The sequence below is a fragment of the Pseudophryne corroboree genome, chromosome 1 (assembly GCF_028390025.1).
Source record: "Pseudophryne corroboree isolate aPseCor3 chromosome 1, aPseCor3.hap2, whole genome shotgun sequence".
Taxonomy (NCBI): Eukaryota; Metazoa; Chordata; class Amphibia; order Anura; family Myobatrachidae; genus Pseudophryne; species Pseudophryne corroboree.
The window spans coordinates 315,650,161-315,676,255 of record NC_086444.1 but is presented as its reverse complement, the minus strand read 5'-3'; the positions used below and the strand labels follow the sequence as shown (position 1 = coordinate 315,676,255).

The following is a 26,095-nucleotide window of genomic DNA, read 5'->3' as shown; positions in this document are numbered from 1 at the left end:
GTCCGTGTCGGTATCCGTGTCTGCCAGCTGGGCAAATGAACGTTTTTGTGACCCAGAGGGGTTCTGGACTTGTAACAACACATCCTCTACGGATTTCTTCCATGCCTGGTTCTGAGTCTCAGATTTATCCAATCTCTTATTTATCAGAGCCACATTAGCATTCAAAGCACCCAAAACATTCACCCAATCAGGTGTCGGCAGTGCCAACAGGGTCACTCCCACAGCCGTTTGTGTCCCTACTGGGAAGAGCACTCAGACTTGCCGACACATGTGCACCCAACACACACAGACACACTGGGCATATAGGGGACAGACCCACAGTAAAGCCTGCCAGAGGGACACAGAGGGAGTTATTGCCAGCTCACACCCCAGCGCTCAATTCCGGTCTGAAACAACACTGAAAATGCCCCAGACCTGCAGTGCTTTTATAATTAACATATAATGCATCAAAATAACTGTGCTCCCCCCCCCCCCCGTTTTTCACCCTGATACTTATGCAGCAGTGTGAGGAAGGACCAGCGTCTCTGCAGCCTTGTGTAGAGAAAATGGCGCTGGGCTGTGTGCTGTGAGGGCTAAGCTCCGCCCCCGTAATGGCGCGCTTCAGACCCGCTCTTTTCAAATAAATTTTTATACTGGCGGGGGTCCGGACAGTGCCCTGGCACTATGTCTGCTCTTGCCAGTTACTTATAGAGGTCATATATGCTGCTTAGGGTTCCCCCCGCACCCTGTAGTGCCGCTGTGTGTGGGAGCATGGCGCAGCGTGCGAGCGCTGCGGTACCTCAGAAGCCGTAACTGAAGTCTTCTTTTTTCTTCTTCTACTCACCTGTCTTCTGACTTCTGGCTCTGCAAGGGGGGTGACGGCGGGCTCTGGGAACGAGCATCTAGGCGTACCTAGCAATCAGACCCTCAGGAGCTAATGGTGTCCTGTAGCCAAAGAAGCAGAGCCTTTAAACTCACAGAAGTAGGTCTGACTTCTCTCCCCTAAGTCCCACGAAGCAGGGAGACTGTTGCCAGCAGTACTCCCTGAAAATAAAAAAACTAACATAAGTCTTTTTCAGAGAAACTCAGTAGAGCTCCTCAGAGTGCATCCAGTCTCACTGGGCACATATTCTAAACTGGAGTCTGGAGGACGGGCATAGAGGGAGGAGCCAGTTCACACCCCTTGAAAGTCTTAAAGTGCCCATGTCTCCTGCGGATCCCGTCTATGTAAATGAGGAAAAAGTGAATCGCTGTGAATACTTTCCAGATGCACTGTATATATATATATATATATATATATATATATATGGCAAATACCACTAACTCATCACAAAATCGAAAATGAAAAACAAGACTTCCGGTGGGCGGGGCATCCAGCATGGCCGCTTTTTAATCTCTCTCTGCACAGGGGCTTGAGTAATCCATAACAATCCTCCTTTCCCTAACTCCTTGGGAATACTTGCCATATGGGAGTGTGTTCCCCATATGCTGAGGAACAATTTGCTACCCTACTCGCCCCTGTGGACCTATTATTCACCGAAGTAGAGCCGTTTATATAAATGGCGTGGATGGCTGCCTGCTTCTGGCGCGAACCTCGAGGGGAACGTGCCTGAAGAATCGGAGCGCCGATCTCCCTGCTCCCTTCTCCCCCCCTACTCCCTCATATTGCTGACCCACTTCATCTAAGGCATTAAAGCAAGGGATGCCTCTCAAGGTACCTCGGGAGGTAACGTCCTCGCCGTGGAAGCCCGACTCGTGACTCGTGGATTCCCACGGCTGATCTCTGGTGGCTCGGACTGCTGGACGGAGGGCATCGCCGCTGGAGCATTGCCGCGGGGTAGACTGACCTTTGCGCAGTTACAGCCCCCCGGGCGGAAAGGTACTTCTGTGCCGCCGAAGGTGCCTGTGAAGACCGCGGCTGAGACCTCTGTAACCTGCCTGGATCAGTGCCGCCGGAGGTACCTGCACGGATCGCCGCGGCTGTATACTCACCCGTGCTTTCCCTACAAAGAGCTTCGAGCTCTTACCTGTGTTTTCGTTTGCGGACGCCGAAGTTGGCGGGACTGTCGATCCATCCCTGCTTGGATATCTGTAGATCATGGTGCTCTATCCCTGTCCCTGCCACTGAGGATTGTTGTTGGAACTGGAGCGGCCGTACACCTGCTTCTGCAGCCGCTAAGACCCTTGGGGACGCGTGGACAGACGCTGTCTGGCGGAATCCCTTTAGTTGTGGTTGTTTGCCAGCTGCGGCCCCTGGGGTTTGCTGTGTATCTGCAGCGACCCTTTACAGTTGTCACGGAATCGCCCCCTGAGGCCTGTCCTGGACCATCCGCTGGGCGCTTGGAGCTTTCCGGGCAGGGAGACCGTTGCAGGATAATTCACCACCTTCCTTAGCAAGCCTGGCTGCTAACACCCCCTGAGGATCTATCTTACTAAATGGGACCTGCTGCCGCCTGAGGACACGAACCAGCTGACATTCCTGGTCCTCCCCCGAACCTACCTTACTCTCAAGTGGTGCTTCTGAGACATACTAACTCCCCCTACACCTGGGTGATACTTGTACTTTTTCATAGTTTACTATTGTTTGACACCATGACATTAACAGTGCATTCTCTTTAATTATATTACGGCTGATTTATAAAGAACCTGATTGCATGTTCATTTAGCTATTGATCTGACTGATTGTCATTGATATCACTTTTATTTACTATTGGAATTTTGTAATATCTTCTCTCACTGCTTCGTAGTTTTATAATATATTATTCTAGTCGAGCCCTTACGATCTGTATTTTATCAGCACCACCTTGTGGTATTTTTACTTGTTACCCATTGTATGTCATTTCATGTTTTACTAGTGAATGCCCGGGCCTATTGTCTCTTAAATGAGGTCATTAGGACATAAAGTCTGTTTTTACTAATCGTGTTTTCACGATGCTACCTGTACACTCCTCTTTGGCAACGGAGCTGGCGGAAGCCATTGCCAAGCTTCTACTGCCTCAGATTGATAGACGGATAGATAACATCACATCACAAATAGATGTTGCTCTTCCCACAGGGGTGTCACCAGCAAATTCTGTAAGTATGCTTGGTCCCGGCTCTCTGTCTGTTGCCATCGTGCCCATGCCCCCCCGTGGAGAGGCTAGTGATATTCTCACAATGACACCTTCCAGCCACTTCACTGCTTCTATATTGCAGATTAGCTCTGCTACTCTCTATTTTGCTGCACAGGGTTTATCTAGCGAGCTGGAGGCTTTCCCAATGCATGTTACAAATCCCTCAACCCGTGATATTGATCTCATGTCGAAATCATTGATTGCCATTTGCAAGTGTTATTTTGTCCCCTGCAGTTTTTGGTTGGGTTCCCCAGTTTATGGAATGCAACCATTACTTTCCCGGCAACTTATCTCCCCCTCCCCCCCCCCCCCCGTTGTGTATGCTCTACCTTTTTTTCAGGATCTCTCGGGGGCTGTTACATGATTGATCCCTTAATTTCTCTCTGCTCTTTTGTTTTACCAAAGTCAGACACATTTATATGATATAGACCATGATACTGGATACCTAAGACGTGACTATCGATCGTCTTCAACAGTTACTTTATTTAGATTACACTAGACATCTAGGATTATTAGTGAACGGTTCACACTATAATTTTTTTTTTTTCATATTTCTCACATTGTTTACTTCAGTTTTCCATATTCTTGCCTCAGTCCCATGCTATATTATATATTTTATTGTTGTACCAGGGCCTTGTGGGTTCTGCAATATGGACACTATGCTACTTTATACAAATACATAGGTTCTTCTGGATATGACTACCTCGGGACACTGTTGTGCAATGGACACGTTTACTCGTGTGTTTTTTTTTGCAAAACATATGTGTCTTGATTACGGTGTTAATCTTTCATGCACAAACCATCTTTGTTATAGTCGTTTGAGCACCCACTAGGTTTTGTGAGTCACACATACTGCTTTATGATCAATAACATATTCCCCTCAAATTAATTATTTCAACTTGTCTAGATTAGTGTGGCTAGTCTTCTAGTAGTTCACCTTCCCTGTCCCTTTCTCTTCCATTCCTGTTTACTTCTGAGCTAATACAGTTCACGTAGGCTGGTTTAGTATTCCCCCCCCCCCCACGCACACACACACATCTACCCCTACATCTACATCTTCTCCCCTATTTTTTCTTTCTTCTTTATTACTTTCAAGTTTTGTTTTGGGTTGAGTTCCCTTTTATTTTCCAGGGACGTAGACTGCTGGCCATCAGCTGCCTCCCAGTTTGTTTGGTTTGGAAAATGTAGAAATAGTAGTGGTGAAGCTGAGCATCAAGCAATACCAACATATTGGGTATTTGATTTTTATTTCTTTCTCTTCTCAAGTAGATTTTGTTTTTCGCTGTTACGCTTTATTCTCACCATCCTTCTGATCAGCTTGTAACAGTAACAATATTGTCTCTGAGATTAATATACTTATGTCAAAATGTTGCAAACTGTTACACTGTACCTACTATTCATCGGCGGCTTCATACACTGATGAAGCCGCCGAGATATTGAAGGTGGGGAAACGCGTCTGTACTTCTCCCAAATACACGGGATACAGCTTTCAGATACTACATCCGCTGGCCAGCGTGTTGCAGACCTCACAAAGCTAAGAGAGAGGGGACGGAGTGCTACAAAGTGAGTGTATATGGACTCCAGATAAGGCTGCTGGGAGGAGCTCCAGCCGAGAGGGACACCATCAACTCCGTGCAATTAACTGAGGTTATTCTAATTTCCATAGTGGCATTTATGGTAAATTAACCTGCTATGAGCATTTGGATGTTTTTACTAACATTGCATGGATATGCATGAACTGTTTGCACTAATCCAGTGAGAGATATCAGCGGAGCCATTAACGCTATTACAGAGCCAAAAGCCGCTTAAAGGTTAAACATTAACTCAATTGCTAATAGCTTTCAGGTGTTTGTTACTAAACATTTTAGGTGGTACTCAGTATCACTGAAATTTATGCAAAGGAGACTTTGTTGCAGATCAATCCTGTAGTGCATTCCAGGTGGTACATAGTATCACTGAAGTATATGCAAAAGAGACTTTGTGTTAGATCAGTTCTGCAGTGCAAATGCCTTGTGTTGGTTTGTTTTATATATAATAATTTTAAGAATATGGAATATATGTATACTTAATATGTGTGAATGGTGCTGGCCAGTATCAAATGTTTTATTATATGTGATATAATAAAAAAAAATGTTTTAAAAAATCTACTACAGAATTCTAGCACTTTCCCATTGTTTTTCATTTTTGCTCTCAATTACAGGGTTTTTTTTCCATTTACCCCAGGGAAAGCAGCTGTTTACTTGTAAAAAGTGGCGCCAGGAGTTTCTGTGTATATTCATCACAAAATCTCCTGAACCATAAGACTGGACTGCCTTATCAGTGTCAGTTGCAGAGCAGTCCATTATTTATATAGGGGAGGCACTCCCAGCGATGTTTGACATTGTTTAGGGGTGGCAGTTGATGTGGCTCCCCTATTTGAATAATGAACTGCTCTGCAACTGCCACTGACAAGGAAGTACAGGTACAAAGAATTGTATCCTCCCCCTCTGTGACTTGGTATCACCAATACCATTAATTCTTTATAGCCACGGCTGGGTGGAGTGTCTTAACTCTCCTTTGCGAGAGGGAAATTCCCAATAATCATCCCACCCCTTTTAACCCCTTTGTAGGTGGAATTTTGAAAAATCCCTTTTTAGTCACAAAAGCAAGCTACTGTCCAAATGTCAAGTTCCTAGTCCTTATGGTTTGGGAGATTTCGTGATGAGTCAGTGGTATTTGTTATATATATATATATATATATATATATATATCTATCTCCTCTAAACTTTAGCAAAGCACATTTTGAAAAGATGAGGGTATTTTTCAGGGATATTGAGTGGGAAGGTTTGTTTTTAGGAAAAAATACTACGGAGAAATGGGAGGTACTAAAATTCCTGCTAGCAAAAAATACACTCAAATTTATTCCTACGAGCAGCAAAAAAAGGAATAAAAATCATAAACCGATGTGGCTTAACAAAAAGATTAAGGAACTTATGGGCAAGAAAAGGCGAGCATTTAAAAAATACAAATCTGACGGGGAAGCAGAGTCATTTCAGCACTATAAGGAATGTAACAAAATATGCAAAAAGGAAATAAGAGCGGCTAAAGTAGAAACTGAAAAACTAGTAGCAAAGGAAAGCAAAGCGAATCCCAAAAAAAATTTAAATACATTAATAGCAAGAGATTAAAGAAGGAGAATATAGGCCCTTTAAAAACAAGTTGGGAGTCTTAAGCAAAAATGATAATGACATAGCGGACACACTAAATGAGTTTTTTTCAACAGTATTTACTAGAGAGGACCCAATTCAGGGACTAACATATAATCTCAATAATGAGAATATCCCACTGATAGGTACTTATTTAAGCGAGGAAGTAGTCTGTGACCGATTAAAACATTTAAAGATTAATAAGTCACCAGGTCCCGATGGTATTCACCCAAGGGTTCTAATGGAGCTTCATTCTGAACTTGCAAAACCGCTATTTTTGATCTTTAAGGATTCAGTAATATCAGGTATGGTTCCCAAAGACTGGCGTATAGCGTGTCAAAGTCGAAAAATATCATAATGCATATGCCTTGTACTAACCCCATGCACATGCCCGCTGCTCGTGCACTCAGTCCGCCGTGCGTGCACATATCCGCAATTTGCGTAAGATCGCTCTGGCGATCGTGCGCATGATATGGGTATTTACGGCGGAGTTTGTGAGCGTGTAGCGTGTTATTAGAACATTACATATTTAACCTAAATAGCGTATATTGTAGATATAGTTCCCCTAGACCATGTCAGCGAGTATTATTAGTTTAAACAGTTCCTGGACAGAGAGATTCGCCTTTGCATGATAGGAAGGGTCAGATAAAGGTTGGAAGGTGATGTCTAGTATCCAGCTGTAGGGTATTTTGAGGGTAACATTCCGGTGTTAGCTAGAGAAAGATCGCTTGTTCCTGCGTATAGTTATGTGCAAAAGTAGATTATGAACATTAACTGTATTTACTGTAAATTACATATGCGGCGGGAATCCAGAGGATACCACCCACAAGAGCAGTGTTAGGTTCCTGGTGCTCAGAACAAGGGAGATGTCATGAAGCGAGTCCAGAGCACCAGGACGGAATGCTGGGAAAGGGGAATGGAAAGGGAATAGCCCCTGGCGCCCTATCTCCGTTGTCTCACCCGTGCTGTCAGTACACTCTTGCGAGACTATGGTTGCTTGAGCCCATGGCAGCCGCGTTTGAAGGGCGGATTACGTCTGCCCAACTTCGATGCCCCCTCAGGTCTTAATGAGAGACAAAGAGTGAACCGAGACAGGGTGATAACAAGGGGCCCTCTGACTAAACAACAAGGCCAGGGGCTACTAACAAACCTAAAAGCAAAGTATGTGCGGCTTGCCGCCAAAGGAAATGAACAACAAAGGAAATGCTGACCACACACCGACACAATACTTTTGTGTACCGGCGGTGACAGCATAAGCAGAACCCTCTGCAAAACACCAGTGACAGAAATAATAAGGGAACACAGCGGCCTAAGCCAACGGACGCGGCCGTGCCGCTACTCACGGAACCGGTACGAATACTGGCAAACGGACAGGAACTCCCAATGCTGCTGACACAGACTCTCAGAACTGGAGGACAGGCAGAATCCCAAACGACAGACCGGTGGACACCAAGAAGCCAGAAACTTGCACAGGCAAAGGTACTGGACCTCAGGACAGGAACGCCTCACGGCAGGACACGGGATCAGACATAGGAATCGACACAGGGACTGACACAGGAATCGACACAGGAAGCTCAGGAACTAGCAGGAACCAAGCTCAGAACTCAAGCAGACTGAAAACCCAGGAATTATCACCAGCATCTGTGAATTGCAAACAGCCAGCATATAACAGAGAGGCCTAATTAGTAATCCCATGCAGCTGCCTTGTTGCATGATTCCAACTGACCAGATGCAATTAGCAGCCAGGTGAGGCTGAACACAAGGGAACAAGCTGCAATTACACAGACTCACCAGCGGCAGCAGACAAGAGGATTCTAAAACAGAGCAACAGGAAATCCTGGCATGCAAGACAACTTTATAAACATAAAATAGGAATGAACCACTACCTGTGGTTCATAACAGTATCCCCTCCTTAAGGGTGAGCTCCGAGCACCCCATGACACCTACGGGGAACATAAACAGAAGTATAACATGAAATACAGAACAAAACTGCAAAACAGGAATGAGCCACAGCCGTGGCTCATAACAAGCAGTTGGGAAAAGACATCGCCTACCTTTTCAAATCCACCTATGACCTTTACTGTAATATGGAGACATATCTCTGTGTCCAATGAACAATGAGATTACAGTGACCATTGTATTGTGTATGCATGTTGTGTATAAAAGGACCATTGTTGCCTGGCCGGTCAGAAGACTCTAAACGCTATCTGTATGACCAGCGGAGGACCGGATTCGGGTTGCGCTTGCGAATATTCTCACGTACGTACATTCTCTGTAGCCATTATTCTGTTTAGATTTACTTGTTAGCCTGTAGTGTATAAATTGTATTGTTTTACCTTTTTGGAATCAATCCACGGAGGCCTTAGAACCCTGTGGTTTCAACTACAAACAGTGTTGTGTTTTCACTTTCCTGCTTGGGCTTTAAAGTAGATTAAACTGTTTAAGGTGTATAAGCATTGTTAAGGTGTACGCACTGCAGATACTTTGTATCGCCAGCGCTACTTAAGGTTTAAAGGTATAACATCATTGCAGTACTTTACTGTTAAAGGTTTAAAGTGTAAGCATATCATTACATTATATCATTAACAAGGTTTAAAGGTTATCAATTGTGTGTGCGCTAGCTGTGTGTACTCCGTACACTCAGCGCAGCGTGCGTATGCCAAGTGCGTACCACGTGCAGGACTCTGTGCGCAAATAGCGTACAAAGTGCGTAGCACGTGCACGTAGTCTAGCGGCCATAGCGGCTCAACGGTAATAGTGTACAAAAGGGTATAGCTTTGCGGTCTAAGATAATATCGACATTATCAAGCGGAAGTAGTGCCTATATTCAAAAAGGGAAGTAAAGCTGAACCAGGTAATTACAGACCTGTTAGTCTTACATCTATAGTGGGGAAAGTATTGGAAGGTATTCTAAGAGATAGTATTCAGAAGTTCCTTGAAGTCAATAAGGTCATTAAAAGGAATCAACATGGGTTTATGAAGGACAGATCCTGTCAAACCAACTTACTTGGCTTTTATGAAACAGTAAGCGCAAACCTAGATCAGGGTAAAGAGGTGGATGTAATCTTTTTAGATTTTGCCAAAGTGTTCGATACTGTACCACACATGAGACTTATCTACAAGCTACAAGAATCAGGGCTAGGAAGCACAATATGCACTTGGGTCAAAAACTGGTTAGATAATAGGGAGCAACGCGTTGTGGTTAATGGATCTTTTTCAACTTGGACTGAAGTGCTAAGTGGTGTGCCGCAAGGCTCAGTATTAGGACCGCTATTGTTCAATATTTTCATTAACGACCTAACAGAAGGTCTAGAGAGCATGGTATCAATTTTTGCAGATGATACCAAATTGTGTAAAGTTATAAATGCGGAGGGGGATGCTGAGTCGCTTCAGAATGACTTAGTTAAATTAGAAGCTTGGGCAGCAAAATGGAGAATGCGCTTCAATACAGACAAGTGTAAGGTAATGCACTGTGGTAACAAGAACAAAAATAACACCTACCTACTAAATGGGGTAAAATTAGGGGATTCTGTACTGGAAAAGGACTTAGGTGTCCTCATAGATAGCAAACCTAAGCAGTAGTAGCCAAAGTAGGACTGCAGCAAAGAAGGCTAATAAGATATTAGCATGCATAAAACGGGGAATTGATGCTAGGGACGAGAGTATTATACTCCCGTTATATAAATCACTTGTGAGGCCACACCTTGAATACTGTGTACAATTCTGGGCACCTTACTACAAAAAGGATATCCTGGAGCTAGAAAAGGTTCAAAGGCGGGCGACCAAACTAATTAAGGGTAAGGAGACGCTGGAATATGAGGAAAGGCTTGCAAGACTAGGCATGTTTACACTGGAAAAGAGGAGATTAAGAGGGGACATGATCAACATTTACAAATATATAAGGGGACAATATACAGATCTTGCGCAGGACCTGTTTTTGGTTAGATCAACACAGAGAACTCGTGGACACTCGCTCAGGTTAGAGGAGATTCCACACAATACGGCGTAAAGGCTTTTTTACGGTAAGGACGATACGTGTTTGGAATTCCCTGCCTGAGGGAGTTGTAATGGCCAACTCAGTCAACACCTTTAAGAATGGGTTAGATAAATTCCTAATGGATAAGGATATCCAGGGTTATGGGGCATAGTCACGCACTATGGTTATTCTAAAAAAGAGGGGTAAATCGGAACGGCAGTCAGCAACTTCAGTCAAAATTTTATACAAGATAATCGTGCATAGGAGACCACAATTAGGTTGGACCCGATGGACAATTGTCTTTTTTCAACCTTAGATACTATGTTACTATGTATATATATATATATATATATATATATACACACACACACACACACACACGCACACACACACACACTATATATATATATTTATACACACACACACACACACACACACACACACACACACACACACACGTATATATATATATATATATATATATATATATATACAGGTAGTGTTCACTCTAGAATTTTTTTAGGGCAGGGTGCTGAGCATTGAAGAGGGCACATTTTTATTTTGAAGGGCACATTTTTGATGTGACGCTTTGCGCACAAAGCATAGCGCATATGTTTATAGTTTTTGTACATACATTTTGCCCTTAGTAAATCATATACCTATGCATAGATATAAGACACTTACTGTACTGAGAAACATACTGTGTATGTCCAGTCTTCTATGTGTTATAAAACAGAAAGGTTTTTAACAATGGGTTAAAATATATAGGAAAAAAATGTTTGTTCTACTAGGGAAATACTGTAAGCAGTACATGCTCACTGCTTACCCTGTTCTTTCCTTCTTTATCAGAGTGCTGTGTTATTTACAGTGCTTCCTCTGTCATCCAGTTGGCTAAAGGATAGAAATTGTGTTCTAATTTCAGAGGTGGGCAAGGAGTAGACGACATCATTGTAACATGCACTCTGACTGTTGCATTCTGTATACAAGGGGGTGATTTATGGTCCTGCAGGGTGCACTGAAAAAGGGCAGGGTGCTTTTACACATTTCAAAAATGGGCAGGGTGCAGCACCCTGCTGAAACAGCCTAGAAGGAACACTATACAGGTTGAGTCTCCCTTATCCAAAATGCTTGGGACCAGAGGTATTTTGGATATGGGATTTTTCCGTATTTTGGAATAATTGCATACTATAATGAGATATCATGGTGATGGGACCTAAATCTAAGCACAGAATGCATTTATGTTACATATACACCTTATACACACAGCCTGAAGGTAATTTTAGCCAATATTTTATATAACTTTGTGCAGTAAACAAAGTGTGTCTACATTCACCCAATTCATTTGTTTCATATACACCTTATACACACAGCCTGAAGGTCATTTAATACAATATTTTTAATAACTTTGTGTATTAAACAAAGTTTGTGTACATTGAGTCATCAGAAAACAAAGATTTCACTATCTCACTCAAAAAAGTCTGTATTTCGGAATATTCCGTATTTCGGAATATTTGGATATGGGATACTCAACCTGTATATACAGTGGGGCAAAAAAGTATTTGGACAGCCACCGATTGTGCAAGTTGACCCACTTAAAAAGATGAGAGAGGTCTGTAATTTCCATCATAGGTACACTTAAACTGTGAGAGACAGAATCTGAAAAAAAAAAACCCCAGGAAATCACATTGTATGATTTTTAAACAATTTACTTGTATATTCTTGTGGAAAATAAATTTTGGACACCTACCAAGCAGCAAGATTTCTGGCTCTCACAGACCTGTTACTTCTTAAGAAACTCTTCTCTCCTCCACTCGTTACCTGTATTAATGGCACCTGTTTGAACTGGTTATCTTACTTTTTGATTATCCAAATATTTATTTTCTGCAAGAATATACAAATAAATTGTTTAAAATTCATACAATGTGATTTCCGTTTTTTTCCCCTTCAGATTCTGTCTCTCACAATTGAAGTGTACCTATGATGGAAATTACAGACCTTTCACATCTTTGTAAGTGGGTCAACTTGCACAATCGGTTGCTGTCCAAATACTTTTTGCCCCACTGTATATACATATATATACGTACACACACATATATATATGTATAGGAAAATTAAGTCCGCGCAATCAGCATATTACTCCAGAAGTATTGCAAATGTTACAAATGATGGAGAGCGCACTCGTGAATAATAGATTAAAACAATACTTTACTTGTGTAACCATTCACATGCATATTGGTGGTCATTCCGAGTTGTTCGCTTGCCAATTTTCTTTGCATCGCAGCGATTTTCCACTATTTGCGCATGCGCAATGTTCGCACTGCGACTGCGCCAAGTAAATTTGCTATGAAGATTGGTATTTTACTCACGGCATTACAAGGTTTTTTCTTCGTTCTGGAGATCGGAGTGTGATAGACAGGAAGTGGGTGTTTCTGGGCGGAAAGTGGCCGTTTTATGGGAGTGTTTGAAAAAACGCTGCCGTTTCTGGGAAAAACGCGGGAGTGGCTGGAGAAACGGAGGAGTGTCTGGGCGAACGCTGGGTGCATTTGTGACGTCAAACCAGGAACGACAAGCACTGAACTGATCGCACTGGAAGAGTAAGTCTCGAGCTACTCAGAAACTGCACAGAGAAGTCTTTTCGCAATATTGCGAATCTTTTGTTCGCAATTTTGATAAGCTAAGATTCACTCCCAGTAGGCGGCGGCTTAGCGTGTGCAAAGCTGCTAAAAGCAGCTTGCGAGCGAACAACTCGGAATGACCACCATTAGTTTAAAAAAGCTCACTCAGCCAGCTCTATAATCGGGACCACCCAAGGACAGCACGTTCACTCGCTGGCGTCTCTCCGAAGGAGCTAATCGCTGACTCTGGACACAGCGAATAACATCCAACCGTCTACGTCAGCAAGCAAGCCACGACCAACGCGTTTCGTCGTTACGGACTTCGTAACGACAAAACGCGTTGGGCGTGGCTTGCTTGCTGACTTAGATGGTTTGTCTTGATAAAAGGGCGGAGGCCCTGAAACGTTGGCATAAGCAACTGTGTCAGCCTTTTTTCTTATCAGTCTCCGAGTGCCAGTCGCATGCTGTCTACATATATATATATATATATATATATATATATGCAGTAACTGCTTATACCAGTGTTTTTCAACCACTGTGCCGTGGCACACTAGTGTGCCCTGAGCAGTCTCCAGGTGTGCCGCCACGGAAGCACAGCCAGGCCCGTCAGTGTTTTGCCGCTACTGAGGCCCTGGAACAATCAATACCGGTGGGTATAGTGGTTGCAGAGCCAATTCTAATTTTGGGCTTGGGCAGTGTTGGGCTCTTCTGGCTTTCTCAGATGTGGCTCAGGCGTTACCTATGGAGAAGCTGCGACATGACATCCTAGGACACGCAACTGCACCATGCCTCACTATTATATTTGAATGTGCCTTGGCAATATTTAAATCTTGTTCAGTATGCCGCGAATTGGCTTATACACTACTGCTTGTGTATGCACACGCAAACTCATGCTCGTAAAAGCAGTGTTTTTTTTATCCTAACACAAAATTTGTATTTTCTACAGCTCCCCTGAAGCCCACCATTCATTTGTAAAGCATGGTATCAATGGTGTGTGCAGACCGCACGTCACTGCTGAAAATCGGATTTTAATTACCTACTGGTAAATCCTTTTCTTAGACGGGTCCCCAAGGAGCCATGGGCACTTTAATAATTTGATAGTGTGGGCTGGCTCCTCCCTCTATGCCCCTCCTACCAGACACAGTCTAGGAAACTGTGCCCTAGGAAACTGTGCCCGAGGAGACGGACATACTTTGAGAGAAGGATAGATAAGGATAGTGGTGAGATTCCGAACCAGCACACACAAGAGGAAAGCCAAGCTAACCAAACTTGAAAACAGGAACAACAACGGCTGAACCAACATTACTTAACCAAGTAAGATTGCAGGAAGAACGAAGCACTGGGCGGGTGCCCAGTATCCTCTACGGACTACGAGAAAAGGATTTACGGGTAGGTAATTAAAATCCTATTTTCTTTTACATCCTAGAGGATACTGGGGTCCATTTAGTACCATGGGGATGTACCAAAGCTCCCAAACTGGGTGGGAGAGTGCTGAGGTTCCTGCAAAACTGATTGACCAAACTGAAGGTCCTCAGAGGCCAAAGTGTCGAACTTGTAGAACTTGGCAAACATGTTCAAACCTGACCAAGTAGCTGCTCGGCAGAGCTGTAAAGCTGAGACACCCCGGGCAGCTGCCCAGGAAGAACACACCGACCTAGTAGAGTGGGCCTGTACAGATTTTGGACATGGCAAACCTGCTGTGGATTAAGCATGCTGGATAGTAAGCCTAACCCAGTGTGCAATAGACTGCTTTGAAGCAGGGCACTCAATCTTATTGGGATCATAAAGAACAAACAGCGAGTCCGTTTTTCTGTGACAAGCTGTTCTCTTCACATCCACCTTCAAAGCCCTCACAACATCCAAAGACTTTTAAGTAGAAGAAGTGTTGGTGACAACCGGAACCACAATAGGTTGGTTGATGTGAAACGCAGAGACCACTTTAGGAAAAAATAAGATTTTACTCACCGGTAAATCTATTTCTCGTAGTCCAAAGTGGATGCTGGGAACTCCGTAAGGACCATGGGGAATAGCGGCTCCGCAGGAGACTGGGCACAACTAAAGAAAGCTTTAGGACTACCTGGTGTGCACTGGCTCCTCCCACTATGACCCTCCTCCAGACCTCAGTTAGGATACTGTGCCCGGAAGAGCTGACACAATAAGGAAGGATTTTGAATCCCGGGTAAGACTCATACCAGCCACACCAATCACACCGTATAACTCGTGATACTATACCCAGTTAACAGTATGAAACATAACTGAGCCTCTCAACAGATGGCTCATAACAATAACCCGTTAGTTAGGCAATAACTATATACAAGTATTGCAGACAATCCGCACTTGGGATGGGCGCCCAGCATCCACTACGGACTACGAGAAATAGATTTACCGGTGAATAAAATCTTATTTTCTCTGACGTCCTAGTGGATGCTGGGAACTCCGTAAGGACCATGGGGATTATACCAAAGCTCCCAAACGGGCAGGAGAGTGCGGATGACTCTGCAGCACCGAATGAGAGAACTCAAGGTCCTCCTCAGCCAGGGTATCAAATTTGTAGAATTTAGAAAACGTGTTTGCCCCTGACCAAGTAGCAGCTCGGCAAAGTTGTAAAGCCGAGACCCCTCGGGCAGCCGCCCAAGATGAGCCCACCTTCCTCGTGGATTGGGCTTTTACTGATTTAGGATGCGGCAGTCCAGCCGCAGAAAGCGCCAGCTGAATTGTGCTACAAATCCAGCGAGCAATAGTCTGCTTAGAAGCTGGAGCACCCAGTTTGTTGGGTGCATACAGGATAAATAGCGAGTCAGTTTTCCTGACTCCAGCCGTCCTGGAAACATATATTTTCAGGGCCCGGACTACGTCCAGTAACTTGGAATCCTCCAAGTCCCTAGTAGCCGCAGGCACTACAATAGGTTGGTTCAAGTGAAAAGCTGATACCACCTTAGGGAGAAACTGAGGACGAGTCCTCAATTCTGCCCTATCCATATGGAAAATCAGATAAGGGCTTTTATATGACAAAGCCGCCAATTCTGATACACGCCTGGCCGAAGCCAAGGCCAATAACATGACCACTTTCCACGTGAGATATTTCAGATCCACGGTTTTTAGTGGCTCAACCAATGTGATTTTAGGAAACTCAACACCACGTTGAGATCCCAAGGTGCCACTGGAGGCACAAAAGGGGGGTAAATATGCAGCACTCCCTTTACAAATGTCTGAACTTCAGGTAGTGAAGCCAGTTCTTTCTGGAAGAAAATGGACAGAGACGAAATCTGGACCTTAATGGAACCCAATTTTAGGCCCATAGTCACTCCTGACTGTAGGAAGTGCAGAAAGCGACCCAGCTGAAATTCTTCTGTTGGGGCCTTCCTGGGTCACACCCCGCAACATATTTTCGCCAAATACGGTGATAATGGTTTGCGGTTACTTCTTTCCTGGCTTTTATCAGCGTAGGAACGACTTCCTCCGGAATGCCCTTTTCCTTTAGGATCCGGTATTCAACCGCCATGCCGTCAAACGCATCCGCGGTAAGTCTTGGAACAGACAGGGCCCCTGCTGTAGCAGATCCTGTCTGAGCGGTAGAGGCCATGGGTCCTCTGATATAATTTCTTGCAGTTCTGGGTACCAAGCTCTTCTTGGCCAATCCGGAACCATGAGTATCGTTCTTACTCCTCGTTTTCTTATTATTCTCAGTACCTTTGGTATGAGAGGCAGAGGAGTGAACACATAAACCGATTGGTACACCCACGGTGTCACTAGAGCGTCCACAGCTATCGCCTGAGGGTCCCTTGACCTGGCGCAATATCTCTCTAGTTTTTTGTTTAGGCGGGACGCCATCATGTCCACCTGTGGCCTTTCCCAACGGTTTACCATCAGTTGGAAGACTTCTGGATGAAGTCCCCACTCTCCCGGGTGTAGGTCGTGTCTGCTGAGGAAGTCTGCTTCCCAGTTGTCCACTCCCGGAATGAACACTGCTGACAGTGCTAAGACGTGATTTTCCACCCATCGGAGAATCCTTGTGGCTTCTGCCATCGACATCCTGCTTCTCGTGCCGCCCTGTCGGTTTACATGGGCGACTGCCGTGATGTTGTCTGATTGGATCAGTACCGGCTGGTTTTGAAGCAGGGGCCTTGCCTGACTTAGGGCATTGTAAATGGCCCTCAGTTCCAGAATATTTATGTGTAGGGACGACTCCTGACTTGACCAAAGTCCTTGGAAGTTTCTTCCCTGTGTGACTGCTCCCCAGCCTCGAAGACTGGCATTCGTTGTCACCAGGACCCAGTCCTGTATGCCGAATCTGCGGCCCTCTTGAAGATGAGCACTCTGCAGCCACCACAATAGAGATACCCTGGTCCTTGGAGACAGGGTTATCAGCCGATGCATCTGAAGATGCGATCCCGACCACTTGTCCAAGAGGTCCCACTGAAAGGTTCTTGCATGGAACCTGCCGAATGGAATTGCTTCGTAGGAAGCTACCATTTTTCCCAGGACTCGTGTGCAGTGATGCACCGATACCTGTTTTGGTTTCAGGAGGTCTCTGACTAGAGATGACAGCTCCTTGGCTTTCTCCAGCGGGAGAAACACTTTTTTCTGTACTGTGTCCAGAACCATCCCCAGGAACAGTAGGCGTGTGGTAGGAACCAGCTGTGACTTTGGAATGTTTAGAATCCATCCGTGCTGTTGTAGCACTTCCCGAGATAGTGCTACCCCGACCAACAACTGCTCCCTGGACCTCGCCTTTATAAGGAGATCGTCCAATTACGGGATAATTAAAACTCCCTTTTTTCGAAGGAGTATCATCATTTCTGCCATTACCTTGGTAAACACCCTCGGTGCTGTGGACAGCCCAAACGGCAGTGTCTGGAATTGGTAATGGCAATCCTGTACCACAAATCTGAGGTACTCCTGGTGAGGATGGTAAATGGGGACATGCAGGTAAGCATCCTTGATGTCCAGGGATACCATGTAATCCCCCTCGTCCAGGCTCGCAATAACCGCCCTGAGCGATTCCATCTTGAACTTGAATCTTTTGATATATGTGTTCAAGGATTTTAAATTTAAGATGGGTCTCACCGAACCGTCCGGTTTCGGTACCACAAACATTGTGGAATAGTAACCCTTTCCTTGTTGAAGGAGGGGTACCTTGACAATCACTTGCTGTGAATACAGTTTTTGGATAGCCACCAACACTGCCTCCCTGGCAGAGGGAGTTGCTGGTAAGGCAGATTTTAGGAAACGGCGGGGGGGAGACGCCTCGAATTCCAGCCTGTACCCCTGAGATACTACTTGAAGGATACAGGGATCCACCTGTGAGAGAGCCCACTGTGCGCTGAAATTTCTGAGACGGGCCCCCACCGTACCCGGGTCCGCCTGTGAAGCCCCAGCGTCATGCTGTGGACTTACCGGACGCTGTGCCTTTTTGAATCGGCATCACCTGACCACTGCCGAGTCCATAACCCCCTTCTGGCGGCAATGGACATTGCGCTTATTTTTGATGCCAGCCGGCAAATATCCCTCTGTGCATCACGCATGTATAAGACAGCGTCTTTTATATGCTCTATTGTCAGCAAAATATTGTCCCTATCCAGAGTATCAATATTATCCGACAGGGAATCTGACCACGCAGCAGCAGCACTGCACATCCATGCCGATGCAATCGCTGGTCGCAATATAATGCCCGTGTGTGTATATATAGCTTTTAGGGTAGCCTCCTGCTTTCTCTCAGCAGGTTCCTTTTGGGGCGGCCGTATACGGAGACGGTAGTGCCACCTTTTTTGATAAACGTGTAAGCGCTTTATCTACCCTAGGGGTTGTTTCCCAACGTGACCTATCCTCTGGCGGGAAAGGGTACGCTGCCAATAACCGTTTAGAAATTATCAATTTCTTATCGGGGGAAGTCCACGCTTCCTCACACACCTCATTTAATTCGTCAGATGCAGGAAAAACTACTGGTAGTTTTTTCTCACCAAACATAATACCCTTTTTTGTGGTACCTGGGGTACTATCAGAAATGTGTAATACATTTTTCATTGCCTCAATCATGTAACGGGTGGCCCTATTGGAAGGTACACTAGTCTCATCGTCGTCGACACTGGAGTCGGTATCCGTGTCAACATCAGTGTCTGCCATCTGAGGTAGCGGGCGTTTTAAAGCCCCTGATGACATTTGAGACGCTTGGACAGGCACAAGCTGAGTAGCCGGCTGTCCTATGTCGTCAAACCTTTTATGTAAGGAGCTGACACTGTCACGTAATTCCTTCCATAAGTCCATCCACACAGGTGTCGACCCCGCAGGGGGTGACATCACATTCACAGGCATTTGCTCTGCCTCCACATCATTATCCTCATCATACATGTCGACACAGCAGTACCGACACACAGCACACACACAGGGAATGCTCTGACATAGGACAGGACCCCACAAAGCCCTTTGGGGAGACAGAGGGAGAGTATGCCAGCACACACCAGAGCGCTATATAACACAGGGATATCACTATACAGAGTGTTTTCCCCTATAGCTGCTTGTATTATACATACTGCGCCTAAATTTATTGCCCCCCCCTCTCTTTTTTACCCTTTCTGTAGTGCAGGACTGCAGGGGAGAGCCAGGGAGCGATCCTTCCAGCGGAGCTGTGAGAGAAAATGGCGCCAGTGTGCTGAGGAAGATGGCTCCGCCCCTTTTTCGGCGGGCTTTCTCCCGCTGTTTGTGTAAATCTGGCAGGGGTAATTTACACCTATATAACCTCTAGGGCTATATATGGTGTCAGTTTTGCCAGCCAAGGTGTTAATATTGCTGCTCAGGGCGCCCCCCCCCCCCCCCCCCCCCCCCCCCCCCCCCAGCGCCCTGCACCCATCAGTGACCGGAGTGTGTGGTGTGCATGAGGAGCAATGGCGCACAGCTGCAGTGCTGAGCGCTACATTGGAGAAGACAGAAGTCTTCAGCCGCCGATTTTCCGGACACTTCTTGCTTCTGGCTCTGTAAGGGGGACGGCGGCGCGGCTCCGGGACCGGACGACGAGGTCGGGTCCTGTGTGCGATCCCTCTGGAGCTAATGGTGTCCAGTAGCCTAAGAAGCCCAAGCTACCACCAGTTAGGTAGGTTCGCTTCTTCTCCCCTTAGTCCCTCGTTGCAGTGAGCCTGTTGCCAGCAGGTCTCACTGTAAAATAAAAAACCTAAAATATACTTTCTTTCTAGGAGCTCAGGAGAGCCTCCTAGTGTGCATCCAGCTCGGCCGGGCACAGAAATCTAACTGAGGTCTGGAGGAGGGTCATAGTGGGAGGAGCCAGTGCACACCAGGTAGTCCTAAAGCTTTCTTTAGTTGTGCCCAGTCTCCTGCGGAGCCGCTATTCCCCATGGTCCTTACGGAGTTCCCAGCATCCACTAGGACGTCAGAGAAAATTGCTTACGAGTTCAGAGTTCAGCTCTGTTCTCAAGGAAAATTAAATAGGGACTATTGAGATAAAGCCCCCAATTCCAACACACGTCTTGCTGAAGCCAAGACCAACAGTGTGACAGTCTTCAATGTAAGATATTTCACGTCCACCTCCTGTAAAGGTTCAAACCAGTCCGATTGGAGGAACTGCAGCACCACGTTGAGATCCCAAGGTGCCGTGGGAGGCACAAAGGGAGGTTGGATGTACAGAACACCTTTCAAGAATGTCTGGACCTCAGGGGGAGAAGCCAATTGTTTTTGAAAGAAAATGGACAAGGCCGAAATCTGGACTTTTATGGAGCCCAGACATAGGCCCAAATCCACACCTGCCTGCAGAAAAAGTCACAGATGAATATCCACTGCAGAACAATCTCTGCTCTCACACCAAGAGACGTATTTCTTCCAAATACGATGGTAATGCTTAGACGTTACCCCCTTCCCGGCTTGGATTATAGTCGGGATTGAGTTTCTTGTTAAGCCGAGAGGCTATCATGTCGATCTGTGGATATTCCCATCGACTTGTCAAACATCTGAACACCTCCGGGTAAAGGCCCCGCTCCCCCGGGTGCAGGTCGTGTCTGCTGAGTAAGTCTGCTTACCAGTTGTCTACACCCGGAATGAAGACCGCTGACAATGCCACAGCGTTTCTTTCTGCCCAGAGGAGAATTCTTGACACCTCTGACCTTGCTGCTCTGTGTCATGACTGTGGTTTTGTGAAGCCGGTGTTAGTGAAGTCTGTGCGGGCAATTGGAGGACTATGTGAATATTAGGCTGGTCTGTAGGAATCAGTGAAAGAAGGAGCAATCCCTGACCGGGGATCGAACCCGGGCCTCGGCAGAGGAAGCCGTATCCTGACCACTGGATCACCAGGGACTTTGATAGCAGGATGAATGTATAGGTGAGACTGTACTGGAAATAGTGTCACAGGAGTAGGTGCTTATGTACTCGAGGTTACTGGCAAGATGGTAAGACGGACTGGTTACTGGTGAGACTGGGATGCAACTGTAATGCGTGCTGGTACCGGATATAGCTGGAAACGCAACTGAAAGTAGGACAATGACTGTGGCTATAACTCTAATACGAGGCTGAAGAACCCTGCGGCTGTGACGGTAGAACACTGCAGCTGTGGTTACCAGTTGAGACTGTGGAACACTGCACCGTGCCTTTAAGATGAAACACTGCAACTGTGCCTTTAAGTGGAGATGGTGGAATACTGTACTGTGCTTTTAAGATGAAACACTGCAACTGTGCCTTTAAGTGGAGATGGTGGAATACTGTATTGTGCCTTTAAGATGAAACACTGCAACTGTGCCTTTAAGTGGAGATGGTGGAATACTGTACTGTGCCTTTAAGTCAAAACTCGTGGAAATACTGGATATCAATGGCAACACAAATGTAATCCAAACTGGGTAACAAAGAAACAGAGTTTTTACAGGAACCAAAGTACAAGGGTTACCTTTAGGGAGCTCAGCTTCAAAGCTCACACAGAGCTGTGTGTGACACGAGGAACTGGCCCAGTTTCCAACTCAGGGGTAAATTTACTAAGCTCCCGATTTTGACCGAGATGCCGTTTTTTCATCAAAGTGTCATCTCGGTAATTTACTAAGCAATAATCACGGCAGTGATGAGGGCATTCGTAATATTTTGAAGTCCAAGAAAAAAATCACGAATGAATACACCATCGGTCAAAACGCGGCTGTTTAAGTATGAATCTCGGTCATTTACTAAGAAGTGCACAGCAAAAAAAAAACAAACACTGCCGTGAAAAATTACAACTCGTAAAAAAGTGCTAAAAAAAAACCAGACCTACTTTTTTTTTCCGTGATTGGATAGGCATGCAGGGATCCATGAGATCCGTGCATGTATATCAGTGGGAAGGGGTGGGAAAGTTGTTATTTTATTAAAAAAAATTGCGTGGGGTCCCCCCTCCTAAGCATAACCAGCCTCGGGCTCTTTGAGCCGATCCTGGTTGCAGAAATATGGTGAAAAAATTGACAGGGGTTCCCCCATATTTAAGCAACCAGCATCGGGCTCTGCGCCTGGTCCTGGTTCCAAAAATACGGGGGACAAAAAGAGTAGGGGTCCCCCGTATTTTTAAAACCAGCACCGGGCTCCACTAGCTGGACAGATAATGCCACAGCCGGGGGTCACTTTTATATAGTGCCCTGCGGCCGTGGCATCAAAAATCCAACTAGTCACTCCTGGCCGGGGTACCCTGGGGGAGTGGGGACCCCTTCAATCAAGGGGTCCCCCCCCCCAGCCACCCAAGGGCCAGGGGTGAAGCCCGAGGCTGTCCCCCCCCATCCAATGGGCTGCGGATGGGGAGGCTGATAGCCTTTGGTGTAAAAGAAAAGATATTGTTTTTAGTAGCAGTACTACAAGGCCCAGCAAGCCTCCCCCGCATGCTGGTACTTGGAGAACCACAAGTACCAGCATGCGACGGAAAAACGGGCCCGCTGGTACCTGTAGTACTACTACTAAAGAAATACCCAAAAAAAGACAAGACACACACACCGTGAAAGTATAATTTTATTACATACATACACACATACATACATACTTACCTTAAGTTCCCACGCAGGTCGGTCCTCTTCTCCAGTAGAATCCAAGGGGTACCTGTTGAAGAAATTATACTCACGAGATCCAGGGGTCCAGGCTCCTCGGGAAATCCAGGGGTAATCCACGTACTTGAAGAAAAAAAAAAAAAAAACGGTGTCCCGACCACGAACTGAAAGGGGACCCATGTTTGCACATGGGTCACCTTTCCACGAATGCCAGAAACCCACTTTGACTTCTGTCTAAGTGGGTTTCTTCAGCCAATCAGGGAGCGCCACGTTGTAGCACTCTCCTGATCAGCTGTGTGCTCCTGTCCTCACTGGCAGGCAGCACACGGCAGTGTTACAATGTAGCGCCTATGCGCTCCATTGTAACCAATGATGGGAACTTTCTTGCTCAGCGGTGACGTCACTTTAGGTCAACCGCAGGGCAGAAAGTTCCCATCATTGGTTACAATGGAGCGCATAGGCGCTACATTGTAACACTGCCGTGTGCTGCCTGTCAGTGAGGACAGGAGCACACAGCTGATCAGGAGAGTGCTACAACGTGGCGCTCCCTGATTGGCTGAAGAAACCCACTTAGACAGAAGTCAAAGTGGGTTTCTGGCATTCGTGGAAAGGTGACCCATGTGCAAACATGGGTCCCCTTTCAGTTCGTGGTCGGGACACCGTTTTTTTTTTTTTTCAAGTACGTGGATTACCCCTGGATTTCCCGAGGAGCCTGGACCCCTGGATCTCGTGAGTATAATTTCTTCAACAGGTACCCCTTGGATTCTACTGGAGAAGAGGACCGACCTGCGTGGGAACTTAAGGTAAGTATGTATGTATGTGTGTATGTATGTAATAAAATTATACTTTCACGGTGTGTGTGTCTTGTCTTTTTTTGGGTATTTTTTTAGTAGTAGTACTACAGGTACCAGCGGGCCCGTTTTTCCGTCGCATGCTGGTACTTGTGGTTCTCCAAGTACCAGCATGCGGGGGAGGCTTGCTGGGCCTTGTAGTACTGCTACTAAAAACAATATCTTTTCTTTTACAACAAAGGCTATCAGCCTCCCCATCCGCAGCCCATTGGATGGGGGGGGGGACAGCCTCGGGCTTCACCCCTGGCCCTTGGGTGGCTGGGGGGGGGGGACCCCTTGATTGAAGGGGTCCCCACTCCCCCAGGGTACCCCGGCCAGGAGTGACTAGTTGGATATTTGATGCCACGGCCGCAGGGCACTATATAAAAGTGACCCCCGGCTGTGGCATTATCTGTCCAGCTAGTGGAGCCCGGTGCTGGTTTTAAAAATACGGGGGACCCCTACTCTTTTTGTCCCCCGTATTTTTGGAACCAGGACCAGGCGCAGAGCCCGATGCTGGTTGCTTAAATATGGGGGAACCCCTGTCAATTTTTTACCCATATTTCGGCAACCAGGATCGGCTCAAAGAGCCCGAGGCTGGTTATGCTTAGGAGGGGGGACCCCACGCAATTTTTTTTTTAAAATTTTAGTGTTTAATTAAAAAAAAAAAAAAATAGAACCCCAGCACGGATCACACAGATCCGGCCGAGATTAATTGTAAAAAAGTCGGCAGTGTTTTGCTAATCACTGCCGTAAAAAACACAAAAAAAACACGAATGACATCGACATCGGAAGAAAAGAAAAACCCGAATACGACAGCTTAGTAAATCCATCGTAACAAATTCAAAAAGTTGCAGTTTTACACTTTCGATGTCATTCGTGATTGAACTTTGACCTGAAACGGGAAAATACGAATCTTAGTAAATTTACCCCTCAGTCTCCCGACTTATACTTCCTGGTCCTTGGTGAGCAATGTCAGGTGATGCAGAGAGTCTCATGCTGGCAGAGGATTGGACAGCTCTGGGTCAGGTGAACAGTCACTGTCATGTGAGTACTCTAGACGAGGCTTGATGTGGAGTGAGGCCTAGCAGGCCGAGAGAACACTGAAGCCTGAACTTCTGCAAACATAGGATGCTGGCTTTTAGGCCTAAACTTCAGATTGCTGAATTCAGACTCACACAGGAGATCACCACAGGTGGAGCTCGTTAACTATTACCTTCCAGGCAGAGAACTCAGGAAACTCATGGTGCTGACAAGCTGTTTATCTCAGTGAGCAAAAAGGCACAGGATCCGGGACAGATGGCAGGGGTAAGTCACCGAATACGAGAACTACAGTCAGGATCGTGACAGTAACCCCTCTTCAAGGGTGGACTCCGTACACCCATCTTTGGTCTTAGAGGAACTTGATGAATAACTTGTACACAAAGATTCAGAAAAGTGGAAACCTGAGGGTTCAGAAACAAAACTTAAGCTGAATTCTTCAGAAGTCCAAGTCTATTGGAAGATACCAGTCTTCTTTGGGAGTAACTACATCCGTTTTGTAAGCTGCATTAACAAGTTCAGAACAACACAAGGAACTTGGAGTGGAATCAATGGAAACATAACCAACTCTTAAATCCACAGGCTGTTGTCCTTGTACTGTTTTCCAATTCTTGGCATCACTGAAATTCTTAAGGTATTGGTTCATCAAGACATTATCTTGCTCAGAAAGCGATGGGTCAAAAAACGGAGCATTGGCTGAATGTTCTGAAGACTGAGTGGAGGATGAAATTGGACTCATGGAAACAGATGCCACTGAAACATTAGACTGAGGTACACATTCAGACATAAGGTCAATAGCCTTGGTATTTTTCTTGACTTTAGATGCTACAGCAGAATTATCCCGACATCGATGAGAAAATATCCTTTCTGAAGTTGCCTTGCTGGAATCCTCAAATGAGACTGAAAAGTCACTTGAAATCTCATTCTGAATGGAGATGCTAGTAATTTTCCCTGAAGCTGCGACACTCGCGTCTGCGACTGAGGCAAATAACTCTGATGACTGGATTGAGGAAGCAACATCAGTATCCTTCTCAGCAATATTAGTCTGAAGTCCTTTATCCGAATCAGCAGATGGAACATTAGGTTGCTCAGACAAGCTTAGGGACAAAGCTGAGAAAACTGTACTCAGATCGGTATCCAGCTCTGTAGCACGTTCAGACTTTAAGTGAGTAGCCTTGGGAGTTTTCTTGACTTTGGTGGCTACAGCAGAATTATTCTGACATTGATGAGAAGAGGTATTAGATTTCCCTGCAGAAGCTGTGGACTCAATGCTGGAAGACGAGGAAACAGAATCAGAGACAGATTGAAGTCTAATTTTAGAACTAGATGGTGGAAGTCCTTTACTGTGACCAACTGTCAAAAGTTCT

At 45.7% G+C, this 26,095-nt stretch overlaps 1 long non-coding RNA gene across 2 annotated transcripts in view; it reads right to left on the bottom strand.

The window, feature by feature from the left end:
- LOC135068112 (uncharacterized) overlaps positions 1-26,095 on the bottom strand; it is a 78,928-nt gene that overhangs the window by 37,235 nt on the left and 15,598 nt on the right. Inside the window, exon 2 of one of the 2 annotated variants that reach the window (XR_010254330.1) lies at positions 8,164-8,220. The exons of the other annotated variant lie outside the window; for it this stretch is intronic. This is a non-coding gene — a long non-coding RNA (uncharacterized LOC135068112). The remainder of the gene's footprint in view (positions 1-8,163; positions 8,221-26,095) is intronic. 2 annotated transcript variants of the gene reach the window in all.